Here is a 13,358-nt window from a genome sequence, read left to right as displayed (position 1 = left end):
CCGGTCTGCGATAGACGCCAGTTTGTACTCCTGGCGGTAGAAATAAACTACCAGGTCTGGATAGCACGCTGCATAGCTGTGCACGGTGGCCGTGCTCGCACCGCCGTTGAGGTACTGAACAGGGTCAGAGCGGGCATCCGTAGAGTGTTATACAGGGACAGAGAAGTTCTTGGGGCCGTCCAGTTTGGTAGGCGGTGGCAAACATCAGCGACCCTCTTCGAAGAAAGCAATGGTAGGTATGTCATCCGCTTCTAATATCCTTCGTGCTGATGCCCCACGAGCAACTCTCCGTGAGTTTTGGTTTGTTGCGAGGTGGCATCTAGCACGTACATCAATCCCAGACCTGCCGTGAGCTCGTCTTTGGGCGTTGGCATTGCGATGGTTGAAGACTAGTGCGTTTGTTGCGTTAAAGGGAGCCAGCCAATATGGCTGGTCTTCCACGCTGATGCCAATACATATAGTATCTGTTCTTATCACCTTAATATCTGATATGGGATCCAATGGAACCCATGATATTAACGCTATTTTTGTAAGCAGACGGTGTGGTCGAGGCTAGCTTCGCCGCTGTCACGGGTTGTCTCGGCATTGCACTGCAGCCGAGTTCAGCCCACGTTTTTCAATCAAAAAACAGTAAAAGTAACTTTCTATGAAACTTTAGAACCAAAGCTCTGCTCCTAAGTTACAGCCTGACTTAAAAACAGGTGCACCATAGCGTACCTATTCAAGATATGATTGCAAAGTATAGGTCAGGGAGGTCGGACAAATAAATACTTCAACGTACAATGTACAAGACACCGTAGGGTTTGACTTCAGTGACAGGAAGGGGTCCTGGAACCGCAGAATTGTCTGCTATCGCTTCTCGGCCTTCTGTGGCTAAGATCAATTGTGTAGTATCTGTTCTTATCAGCTTAATATCTGATATGGGATCCAATGGAACCCATGATATTAACGCTATTTTTGTAAGCAGACGGTGTGGTCGAGGCTAGCTTCGCCACTGTCACGGGTTGTCTCGCCATTGCACTACAGCCGAGTTCAGCCCACGTTTTCCAATCAAAAAACAGTAAAAGTAACTTTCTCTGGAACTTTAGAACCAAAGCTCTGCTCTTAAGTTACCGCCTGGCTTAAAAACAGGTGCACCATAGCGTACCTATTGAAGATATGATTGCAAAGTATAGGTCAGGGAGGTCGGACAAATAAATACTTCAACGTACAATGTACAAGACACCGTAGGATTTGACTTCAGTGACAGGAAGGGGTCCTGGAACCGCAGAATTGTCTGCTATCGCTTCTCAGCCTTTTGGCTAAGATCAATTGGGTTTTTGATCGGAGACTGCAAACGTTTTTCGAGTGTTTCGGCCCCGGATTTCGTCGTTCCATACGTCGGTTTCCGGGGCAAGATGGCAACATCTTGCTCACCCAGTAAGGAATGGGCGTTTAACGTCACCGTGCCTTCGGGGACTTCTATTGATGGAATCATCGATTCTACTGCGGACATAGTCGGCATCGACAACGTCTACAGTGTGCAACACCTGGTCGAGACCACGTTCCAGGTGGTAGTTTCAACGGCGCGTGCAAGCCGGCAAGTCGTACAGCAAGGATTCTTGCGATTTGGTAACGAGGAAGTAAGCATTGAAGCCATCGAGCCAGAAGTAACCATCGTAACATGCAGGTATTTGCCAACATATGTAGTAACTGAACAACTGACACGTGCTCTGACTCCTTATGGGAAAGTCCTTGATGTCAGCTTTGTGATGTACAAGGATCGCCCGACCGTACGGACAGGCGACAGAACCATCAAGATAGAAATGAAGCCTGATAATCCCGTGCCGAATTTTTTGCGTGTCAACGGTCACCGGGTAACCTTTAATTACCGAGGCATGAAAAGGGTTTGCCGTAGATGCAGATTTGAAGGTCATTACAAGGAATCTTGCACTACCGCGTATTGTGACCGTTGTTCAGTGTTTGGGCACGCGAAAGAGGGTTGTACTGCCCCATGCAGAAGATGCAATGGCGCCCACGCTACTGCCGACTGTACAAGACGGAGGGCATATTCAGAAGCGTTAAGATTGTCAACAGCAGACTTCCCTCCTCTTGTGAATCAAGCGCGGCAACACGCGGAAGCCACTCCACAGAAGGCTATCGTTGTTTCCCCAGCTTTCAACTTTGAAGATAATGAGAGCACCGACACAAGTACGCCCACAATTGCTTCTGGGGAAGATAAGGAGCACGACGGAGATAGTAGCGCGACAGATGATAACATGTCAACGGCGTCAAAGGAAGGCGATCAACAGAAAGAAGGAACGCCGGAGAAAGACGTGGCTATCGGAGATGATGTTTCTTCTGCGTCGGGTTCGACATTAGATACATCATCAAGGAACGACAACCAACTAGAGGATAGGTCATCTAATGAAGCGGAACCTGTGTACCACCCTCTGCCGCAACGCCTTGCCGGAACGGCCCCTGTACGCTCCGAGAAAGTCCAGAAAGCACCGACGACCATCAGCAGCACAGAGAAACAGCCCAGCGAAACGGCGGGAAAGTCCGATGTCAAGAGGCAATATTCTACGGACAGCAGCAGTGCGTCCGAGGAAGGTCAGCTCCCAACAGGAAGTTACAAGAAAAAAAAAAAAAAGGTGATCATTAGTGGTGACAGTCCTGACACGTACGATGAACATACTGACACACAATAGGGTCCTCGGGCTCATGAATATAATTTTTTCTCACGAGCTTGAACTTTATCACTTTAAATGTACAAGGTTTCAGAAATGTACAAAAGCAAGTAGAAGTAATGCATTGGGCGAGGTCCAATCGATGTGATTTACTCTTGTTACAAGAAACGAATTTTCGCTCACTTAGTGACGTGGCAACGTTTAAGTCGAGGTTCCACGTTCAATGCTTCTTTTCGTTCGGCACTGCACGGAGTGAAGGTGTAGCGGTAATTAATTTTAACCCGTCGCGCATAACGGATGTTGTTGTTAAATTTGACGTACGAGGAAGAGTGCTCGTTTGTGATGTTAGAGTCTTGGGAAATAGATTACGTGTTATAAATGTATACGCGCCAGCAACTGCAAACACGTGTAATTCCTTTTTTAAAGAGATTGACGCGTTCATGCTTGATGTCTATCCAATAATCCTTGGAGGAGACTTTAATTGCGTCCTCGATTCCAGGAGAGATGTACAAGGCCCAGGCAGTGGCCGTTCCACGTATACGGCGCGCGAGCTCAGACGAATAGTTAGCCAGTATGCGCTATCTGATGCGTGGTTGTATAAGCATGGAAATCGTTTTGAGTACACGTGGTCACGCCGACGTTCTTTCACAAGGCTGGACAGGTTTTATTTCCAATCGTCCACGCAGTTCCAAGTAACAGCCTGTACAGTTTCCAACTTCGCACCTGAAATGGGATACATCTCAGATCACCGGCCGCTATCAATGGTGATAGAAGTCGATAGAACGAGGAGCGGGTCACGAAGATTGTGGCGATTAGACGACAGCTTGCTGCGTGATGAATCGCTGATGCGTAATGTCGAGCAAAAGATTAGTGCGGCCTTGAACTCTACGCGTGCAGGGTGCGTTGAATGGGACAGTCTGAAAGAGACGATACGCGGTTTCTTTATTGAGGCTGGAAAACAGAAAGCACGAAACGAGACGTTGTTACTGCGAAACATTTGGAAGAGACTCCAAATAGTAAAAAGAGGTGGGGCTGCAACCCTCCTTATGCAAGAATATATACAAACTCAAACAGAACGATATTTTCGTTTGCTTCGCACGACATCTCGTACTGCAGCGGTTGCTTTAAACCGGGGTACCTCCCGAATCCGAAACCCGGAATACCTCCGCTTTATAAGGAATGGAGAAATCCAAGAAAAATCACCTGTGCGCATCGAAGAAGTGAGGATGCCATCGGGGAGCACCTCACGGTCTCGAATGGACATCGAGGACGTATTTGTGCGGTTTTTTAGCCGTCTGTACGAAACACAAATGCAGGATCCAACAGGAACCTTTCTTGAATCGGGGATAGCTTTCCTCTCTGTTCTACCTCATGTTCCAGCAGAGATTGAACAATGTTTGTATAAGACTGCTACAAGCGCGGAAATTAAGTCTGTGTTAAACACTATGAAATCGGAATCTGCACCCGGGGAGGATGGCCTCACCGTAAATTTCTACAAGCGTTTCTTTCCAGTCTTTGGACCAATTTTGGTCGATATCGTAAATAGATTTTTGACGAGAGGAACTGTGCCCGAGTCTTTTAAGTTGGGTCGCATAGTGCTCATACCCAAAGACGGCGAGAGGGAAACAGGAGACCCACGATCCTGGCGTCCGATCACGATATTGAATGTTGACTATAAGGTATTAGCGTCACTCATTGCAAAACGGTTGAAGGAAGCACTCCCGTACATTGTGTCCCCTTATCAAACAGCGTCGGTACCTGGTAGATCTGTATTTTCATCTCTCATTTTGGTGCGAGATATAATGATGTATACGAATTCTCACACAATGAATGGTCTTGTAGTCTCTTGGGATCAAGCCAAGGCATTTGATTGTATTGAACACTTCTACATTTACTCTCTGTTGAAAATGTTCGGGTTTTCTGACCATTTTGTATTTTTGATGAAGAGTTTATACTCGAACTTGGAAAGTTTCCTGTTTGTTAACGGTTTCTCTACCTGTAAATCCCGAATGTCCAGAGGGATACGGCAAGGGTGTCCTCTGTCACCACTGATTTTTGTCATGTGCATAGACCCCCTCCTCCGAGAGCTAAATGAATCTCGTGCTGTAAGGGGACTCCCCTTACCGGGTACTGCGACAGTGGCCGCGACTGCGTACGCAGACGATATCGTCTTGTACCTCAGAGACATGGAAAGCCTACAGAGTGCTTTCCAAATTTTCGATGAATACGGTAGTTTCTCGGGGGCACGCCTGAACACGGAAAAGAGTAAGGTTATGTTCCTAGGGAACATTAATGGAGAACTCCCGGCAGGGATGAATCGCACTAGCAGTATACGCCTACTGGGAGTGATATTTGACAAAGATGGCGTGGCATCGGCAAACTGGGGGCAATTGCTGGTAACCTTAGATAAGCAGATAACTGTGGCCAGTAAGTTTCGTTTCACGTACAGGGAAAAGTCGCTTTTAATCAAGTCAGTGTTTTGTGCCAGGCTATGGTATATCGCTAGGGTAGCGAACCCCCCGGCTACGTTCACTAGACGGTTTACATCGGCCTGTTTTAAGTTCTTTTGGAACAACAAAACAGAACTGGTATCGCGTGATACACTTCGTTTAAGCCGCGCTCAAGGAGGATGGGGTTTACCGTGCCTGACAACATTCTCTGCTCTGTTGGCTGTACGGAGCACCTTGAACATTATCGATGATATTGAGTGCATAGGTCGACCCTTTGTTTTGTATTTTCTCGGCCCGAGCCGTAGAATGCTGGTCCCCCGTGGTCTGGGAAACCTCAGCCCCAGTTCGGAAGTGACGCCTACTTCCTATTCGTCAATATTGCGAATTTTCCGAACATTTCGGACAATCTGCCCCCAAGGAGACGTGCAAGCACTCCCAGTATCCCGCATATGTGAAAGCATTTGCGAAACACGCGTCGAAAGCGTACCCAGGGTACAGAATATACAGAAAGAGTGGTTGGAAACAAGCGCCCAAGAGCTCCCCAGTAATGTGCAAGACTTCCTTTGGGAGACCGCCTCGGGAATCCTACCAACGCGTGATCGGTTGCACAGATGGGGCGTTACGAACTTGTCAACGTGTCCCAACTGCGGCAATGAGGAAACCAATCGGCATGCTACATCAGAGTGCGTGCAAATGAGGACTTTTCAAAATATAGTTACACGCACGTTCGGCTTCCCGAGTAGAACAAGAAGGCGTAGACAGCCGAGGTTTGAAAACTTGGTCTTAACAGTGGCGACACTCATGATTTGGCATAACAGGTGCGCAGCCGTGGTGCGAGGCAGGCCTTGTAGAGCCATGTTTCCGGCCCTCATATCACTCAGAAAAGTCATTACGAGTCACCTCGAGTTGGAACTCTTCGAGTTAGGGGCAATGAGGTTTCTCCAGAGATGGGGCACAAGATACATTACTATAAGCAACAACACTGTGCGACTGCACAGTAGGCACTGATCTACCAAAGTGACTGATAAAAAAAGGCAGTGAAATGTAAATATGTAAATAGCGTTGGTAACTACAGTGTTTGTAAGTGTTGCCAGATGTAAATATGAGTGAATAAATATTCTAAACAGTATCTGTTCTTATCAGCTTAATATCTGATATGGGATCCAATGGAACCCATGATATTAACGCTATTTTTGTAAGCAGACGGTGGGGTCGAGGCTAGCTTCGCCACTGTCATGGGTTGTCTCGGCATTGCACTACAGCCGAGTTCAGCCCACGTTTTTCAATCAAAAAACAGTAAAAGTAACTTTCTATGAAACTTTAGAACCAAAGCTCTGCTCTTAAGTTACCGCCTGACTTAAAAACAGGTGCACCATAGCGTACCTGTTCAAGATATGATTGCAAAGTATAGGTCAGGGAGGTCGGACAAATAAATACTTCAACGTACAATGTACAAGACACCGTAGGATTTGACTTCAGCGACAGGAAGGGGTTCTAGAACCGCAGAATTATCTGCTATCGCTTCTCGGCCTTCTTTGGCTAAGATCAATTGTGTAGTATCTGTTCTTATCAGCTTAATATCTGATATGGGATCCAATGGAACCCATGATATTAACGCTATTTTTGTAAGCAGACGGTGGGGTCGAGGCTAGCTTCGCCACTGTCACGGGTTGTCTCGGCATTGCACTACAGCCGAGTTCAGCCCACGTTTTTCAATCAAAAAACAGTAAAAGTAACTTTCTATGAAACTTTAGAACCAAAGCTCTGCTCTTAAGTTACCGCCTGACTTAAAAACAGGTGCACCATAGCGTACCTATTCAAGATATGATTGCAAAGTATAGGTCAGGGAGGTCGGACAAATAAATACTTCAACGTACAATGTACAAGACACCGTAGGATTTGACTTCAGCGACAGGAAGGGGTGCTGGAACCGCAGAATTCTCTGCTATCGCTTCTCGGCCTTCTGTGGCTATAAGATCAAAGTGTAGTAGTCGCAGTTTTCAAAGTCAGCTAAGAGATACCCCGGTCCGTGCTGTTGCAGGTGTCCGGGGTCAACATGACAGCGCGGTTTATACCGACGAAGGCTCTTGTCTGCAATGTTAGTGCCCCGCAAGAGGCCTTGCTTGTAGACGTCATCGACGGAGTGTCTGAAGTGGTTTCTCTCGACGGACTTTTCTCCGTACAACATGTGGTAGGAACTTTGTTCCAGATCACAGTTCCCTGTTCAGACGCCATGGAAAGGCTTCTTTCAAGTGGTGTCATCGTCATTGCTGGAGTACCCTGCACTCTGGAACCGTTAGGATCGCAAGTTACAAGGGTGACATGTATGTATTTGCCGACTTTTGTGCCGGATGAGTACTTGATCAGAGCGCTTGGCCCGCATGGTAAAGTTAAGAAAATCGAATGGGGTTTTTCCAAAGACCGCCCCACAGTGTGCAACGGAAATCGCATTGTGGAAATCGAGATGGACGTGAGACATCCGGTACCCAACTTCCTTCGGGTGCTTGGCTATAGGGTCACATGTGACTACTATGGTATTAGGAGAGTGTGTAGCCGCTGCAAACGGGAAGGCCACATGCGTGCGGCATGCACTGTCCCCCTCTGTTCTCGCTGCTCGACATATGGACATTAGAATTCTGAGTGCACGTCCCTCTGCAGACGGTGTGGAGGAAAACATGCTACAGCTGATTGTTTTCGGAAGAAACGACTTATGTCCGACGTACTTCGGCAGACGACCACGAAGACAGCTGCTTCGAGAGACGAAACCCATACTCCACCACCGAATCCAGAGACCGTCATGGAGGTGACCGATGAATCCTTTCCCAGGCTGCCGTCTGAAGACCATCACGTGGTTTCTGTCAGCGCAGAAGTTGCGAGTCCTGCAGACTGGTCAGCCCCAGATCAGTTTTCGTCCCACCCGGCTTCAGAGGTATCAGAGCCAGAGAAAAGAGTGGAAGAACGAAAAGAACACGACATATCTGACTCGGCTGAAACATCGTCTTCGGAGTCATTCACTACTGAAGAAACCGACAGCTCCAACAAACACGGTGGAAAAAGAATGCCTGATTCTTCAAGCTCTGAGGGTGAGCTCCTGCTTGCTGCAACACAACGAAGACACATTCCAATATTACCTGTGCCTACTGCATCGGATAACTTGGCGTTAGCGGTGGTAAAGAAGACTCAACCTCCTGTGCAGCAGAAAAAACGTCAGCACACGTCGTCATCGGATTCCCACCAAGATCCTGCAGTGATTCATACGACAAAAAAGGTAGCTGTAGCTGCGGATGAGGGGGTTGATGAAGACTCCTGTAGTGGTGTGACGGTCGAATCTGAGGACATGCTGAACGATTAGGTATGTGTTTGTGCTCAATGTATTTCTTTATTCACCTATTCATGCACCTTCGAATAGGAACTTTGAATGTTCAAGGGTTTGGAAACGTAGATAAGCAAATGGAAGTAATGCATTTCGCGCAAGCGGCCCGATTGGATGTTTTATTATTACAAGAGACCAATTTTGCAACGGTTCGGCAAGTAGAAGATTTCAAACAACGTTTTCGAGTGAACTGTTTTTTCAGCCTTGCATCCAGTCGGTGCACAGGTGTTGCGACAGTAATTTTAACCAGAGGTCTTCAGTCACACGCCTTTGCGGTACCTGACAGCGAGGGCCGCGTTGTCGCCTTGGATATTAAGTGTCAGGGAAAAAAGCTCCGAATAGTGAATGTTTATGCTCCTGCCCGTTCATCAGATACCAATGCCTTTTTTGAGGATTTAGATGTTTATATGTTAGACCATAAAGACTTTATTTTGGCTGGGGATTTTAACTGTGTTTTGGACAGTGCGTTGGATGTAGCAGGTCCGGGTCAGAACCGACCAGTATGGAATAGTCGAGAATTGGCTCGTCTTGTGGGCCATTTTAACTTGCATGATATTTGGCGCAGAATTAAAGGCAGCGCAAACGTAAGCACGTGGTCACGAGGCGCTCGTGGCTCACGCTTGGACAGAATGTATGCGACGACAGACATCGCAAACGGTGCTCGAGACTGCGAAGTTTTTGCAACTTCGATTACTGGATTGTATGTTTCGGACCATCGAGCCGTGGTGGCTTCCTTTAACATTTTCGGTGCACACTCTACAGGAGTTAGACCTTGGAGGCTTTCACATGGACTTTTATGTGAACAAGACATAGTCGCAGTAGTTAACAGTTTTTTGGACAATCGTCTAAGAGGAACTATGACATCTCTGCAGAGCTGGTTAGAAATTAAGGATGATCTGCGTAACCTCTTCACTGATCTTGGGAAAAAGAAAGCAAAGCAACGTACTAAAGAACTCCAAGACATTGCAAAGAAGATTCGCATCGTTAGGAGAGGGAACAAGAACTGCGAAATGACACAGACGGCGTTGAAACAGCTGAAGTTTCAATACATGGAGTTATTACGGATATCGACGATGACGGCGAAGCTGGAACATGCAGAATCGCAGTGCCTAGGCGGTGCGGAAGTGCTGCGCTTCCTGAGACGGTCACGGGTGCGAAACAGTCAAAACGAAGCTAACGACCTCGAAGATATATCCGAGGAAAATCAACAAAAGTTTCATCGGTATGCTACTGAACACTTCGCATCAGTGTCCGCTGCTGTAATCCCCGATGATGTGGAGGCTTTGCTGCCGAAGCTTTCACAGGAGGACAAGGAAATGCTTGAGAGCCCCTTTACGGCAGATGAACTGGACATAGTCGTCAAGAATTTGCGTTCTGGGTCAGCACCGGGGCCGGATGGTCTGCCAGGCTCTTTCTATAAAGTTTTCTGGCCGAAGCTGCGAACTTTCCTGCTTGAGTTTTATCGCAACATTGCAAAGTGCCGTGACTGGAACGAACATTTTACGGAGAGCTACGTCATACACATTCCAAAAAGTCAGTCGTCTGTAACGGACCCATCGTCCTGGAGACCAATATCCCTGTTAAACAGTGACTACAAGATCATGATGGCATTACTAACGAACAGGTTGCGTACTGTCCTCCCAACAATAATACACGCATCCCAAGTGTGTGGTGTGCAAGAAAGAAGTGTAGATGTCACCTTGTCAGGAATACGCGACTTGCTCGCATACAGCAAAGCTCGGACTGCAAAAGGAGCAGTCGTCTTCTTGGACCAAAAACAGGCGTTTGACAATGTCACGCACGACTATCTCTTTGAACTGCTCGATACATACGACTTTCCTAAGACTTTCGTGGACTGTATCAAGACAGCCTACAAGAGACAACACGCCACGCTCCTCTTCGGGACCAAAGTAGGCGAAACAGTCGCCATAAAAAGAGGAGTGCGACAAGGTTGTCCCTTGTCGCCCCTCTTCTTTGTCATCGCCATAGACCCGTACATAAGAATAGTTGACAGATGTGCGTCTGTCAGGGGACAACCAGTTCCGGGTCAAGCGACATGGAAAATTGCGGCGTACGCTGATGATTTGACGATTTTTGTGTCAGACGCTGACACTGTGCTGGCAGCACTCCGCCTGTTTCAAGACTACAGTGCCTTCTCTGGATCTGAATTGAACCTTGGAAAGTGCAAACTGCTTCCTTTGGGCAGCTTTGCTGCGAGTGACGTCCCAATACCCACATGGGACACGGTAAAACTGCTAGGAATTACCTTTGATGAGAATGGTCCGAAGATGAAGAACTGGCTGGAAAAGGCAAACGAAATCCAAGAATGCGTCAGAGAAGCTTGCGAGTTCTCTTTCTCCTTGAACGAAAAAGCCTACCTTGTGAAAACTGTTTTCCTGACGAGATGTTGGTACTTATCCCGGATATGTCTTCCTCCTGAACGGATAGTAAGAAGAGTTCATTCGCTTGTGTTTGGTTTCTTTTGGGACAATTCGACCGAACTAGTGGCGCGCCGTCTACCGCACTGTGCTACCAGTGAAGGAGGAAAAGGTTTTCCCCACCTCGATGTATACGCCCGCACTTTGGCATTGAAGACTTTGCTTCAAACGGCTGTATCTGAAGATCCGCCTGGAGCGCTTGCAAGATACTGGATGGGGCCCCAGGGGAGGTTTGTCCTGGATGACCAGGCCTGGAAAATGTGTTGGAAGGCCGAAACACCCAACCAACACCATGCGAAGCTAGTGCAGCATTTCAAAAGATTGAAGGCTATGGACACAGATGTTGATCTACAGGAGATGACGGTTGCGCAACTGAGTACGGCATTGCTTAAATTGGAGGCAAGTGACGACCGACAGGCTCACAACTGGACGGGAGTTGCACCATCTTGGCTGCCGGGGAAAACGCAAGACTTGAGATGGAAGGCAGCGTGGGAAGTTTTACCTACGCGAGACAGGCTCATGCATTTTGGTATCGCTCGTGTTGACGAGTGCGTACACTGTGGAGAAACAGAAACTGTCCAACATGTTTTCCGGGAGTGCCGGATAGCTCGGAAAACGTGGTCGGAAATGTCTAACAGGAGTAAACTTGGACTTCCAGCGGGGTTGTCGTGTAGAAACTGGACGACGCCACATAACAGGCTACGGATCCTTATAACCGCATTGACTGAGCAGGTGTTGTGGAAAGTGCGCTGCCGTGACGTTACACAGAATCGCCGGTGGGCATCTACTAGGTTCATAGTGAACACTGCCATGCAATCCTTCAAAGAGCACATAAATCGCCTTTTTTGGGCTGCAGAACGGAACAGTTTTGTGCAACAGTGGGAGTGGCCCCCACTTGTACAGGTGAGAGATAACAAGCTGGTGTTCCAGCTGCATGAGTCATGCTACTGCGGGGCTATCAGGTCGGTTCCTTCCCTGCCATGATGACTTTGATGATAGGGTGACTCTTGTGTGTGGATTATTAGCATACTAGATGTTGTGATGTAGGATACTGTAGACGCTTCCTGTTGCACTTGATATTGTAAATATGTGACTAAGGTGACCTTTGGTTTTGGTGTTCCCTTTTGTTTCTTTGGGTTTAACAGTGACATGTACATTGTACCTTTGTCAATAAAATTTTCTGAACAGTATCTGTTCTTATCAGCTTAATATCTGATATGGGATCCAATGGAACCCATGATATTAACGCTATTTTTGTAAGCAGACGGTCTGGTCGAGGCTAGCTTCGTCACTGTCCTGGGTTGTCTCGGCATTGCACTACAGCCGAGTTCAGCCCACGTTTTTCAATCAAAAAACAGTAAAAGTAACTTTCTATGAAACTTTAGAACCAAAGCTCTGCTCCTAAGTTACAGCCTGACTTAAAAACAGGTGCACCATAGCGTACCTATTCAACATATGATTGCAAACTATAGGTCAGGGAGGTCGGACAAATAAATACTTAAACGTACAATGTACAAGACACCGTAGGATTTGACTTCAGTGACAGGAAGGGGCCCTGGAACCGCAGAATTCTCTGCTATCGCTTCTCGGCCTTCTGTGGCTAAGATCAATTGTGTACACCGTGATTGCGGAAAACCAGGCGGTTGGCAACACCGGACTGCGACCAGACCTCGTCGTTGCAAGAGCAGAAGAGGCTATCATATACGACGTCACCATCGTGTTTGATAACCGACAAGAGGCCTTCACAAAAGCAAGACAAGAAAAGGAGGAGAAGTACCAGGTGGTGAAGGGATATCTGAGGCAACGATTCCAGAGAGTCAGGGTGGAAGCTATCGTCCTCGGAAGCTTGGGAAGCTGGGACCCGAAAAACGACCGCGCCCTCGCCCCCATCTGCTCGAAGACATATCTTCGCCTTATGAAGAAACTGTGCGTGAGCGATACCATCGCAGCAACAAGGGACATTTACTTCACACATGTCACCGGAAATACCCCTCAGTAGAACACCCTTGTAAAGGTATGTTTTGTCCTGTGTATATATACCTACCGTTTTTTCCTTTTTCCCCCCTTTTTAAACAATATGTATGTACCATTTCATTACCCTCCCCATGTATACTTATAATGTCTGAACTGCAGCGAATAAACAAATTCTGTTCTTATCAGCTTAATATCTGATATGGGATCCAATGGAACCCATGATATTAACGCTATTTTTGTAAGCAGACGGTGTGGTCGAGGCTAGCTTCGTCACTGTCACGGGTTGTCTCGGCATTGCACTACAGCCGAGTTCAGCCCACGTTTTTCAATCAAAAAACAGTAAAAGTAACTTTCTATTAAACTTTAGAACCAAAGCTCTGCTCCTAAGTTACAGCCTGACTTAAAAACAGGTGCAACGTACCATCCTACGCATGGCAGTTGTTTCCGTGGTGTA

The 13,358-nt window shown here is 47.3% G+C and overlaps 5 non-coding genes and 1 pseudogene across 5 annotated transcripts; all 6 read left to right on the top strand.

Moving 5' to 3' along the window:
• Nucleotides 1-425: 425 nt before the first annotated feature.
• On the top strand, nucleotides 426-616 carry LOC135380130 (U2 spliceosomal RNA). The gene has a single exon (XR_010419562.1). It is a non-coding gene; the product is annotated as a U2 spliceosomal RNA (small nuclear RNA).
• A 235-nt stretch (nucleotides 617-851) lies between these two features.
• Nucleotides 852-1,046, top strand: LOC135380048 (U2 spliceosomal RNA). The gene has a single exon (XR_010419488.1). It is a non-coding gene; the product is annotated as a U2 spliceosomal RNA (small nuclear RNA).
• A 5,183-nt stretch (nucleotides 1,047-6,229) lies between these two features.
• Nucleotides 6,230-6,401, top strand: LOC135380071 (U2 spliceosomal RNA; annotated as a pseudogene).
• A 235-nt stretch (nucleotides 6,402-6,636) lies between these two features.
• LOC135380037 (U2 spliceosomal RNA) lies at nucleotides 6,637-6,831 on the top strand. The gene has a single exon (XR_010419477.1). It is a non-coding gene; the product is annotated as a U2 spliceosomal RNA (small nuclear RNA).
• A 5,259-nt stretch (nucleotides 6,832-12,090) lies between these two features.
• LOC135380082 (U2 spliceosomal RNA) lies at nucleotides 12,091-12,273 on the top strand. The gene has a single exon (XR_010419519.1). It is a non-coding gene; the product is annotated as a U2 spliceosomal RNA (small nuclear RNA).
• Nucleotides 12,274-13,039: 766 nt separating this feature from the next.
• On the top strand, nucleotides 13,040-13,229 carry LOC135380119 (U2 spliceosomal RNA). Its single transcript, XR_010419551.1, has one exon. It is a non-coding gene; the product is annotated as a U2 spliceosomal RNA (small nuclear RNA).
• Nucleotides 13,230-13,358: the final 129 nt, after the last annotated feature.

The sequence above is a fragment of the Ornithodoros turicata genome, chromosome 1 (assembly GCF_037126465.1).
Source record: "Ornithodoros turicata isolate Travis chromosome 1, ASM3712646v1, whole genome shotgun sequence".
Classification (NCBI taxonomy): domain Eukaryota; kingdom Metazoa; phylum Arthropoda; class Arachnida; order Ixodida; family Argasidae; genus Ornithodoros; species Ornithodoros turicata.
This window is presented reverse-complemented; position numbering and strand designations above follow the sequence as displayed.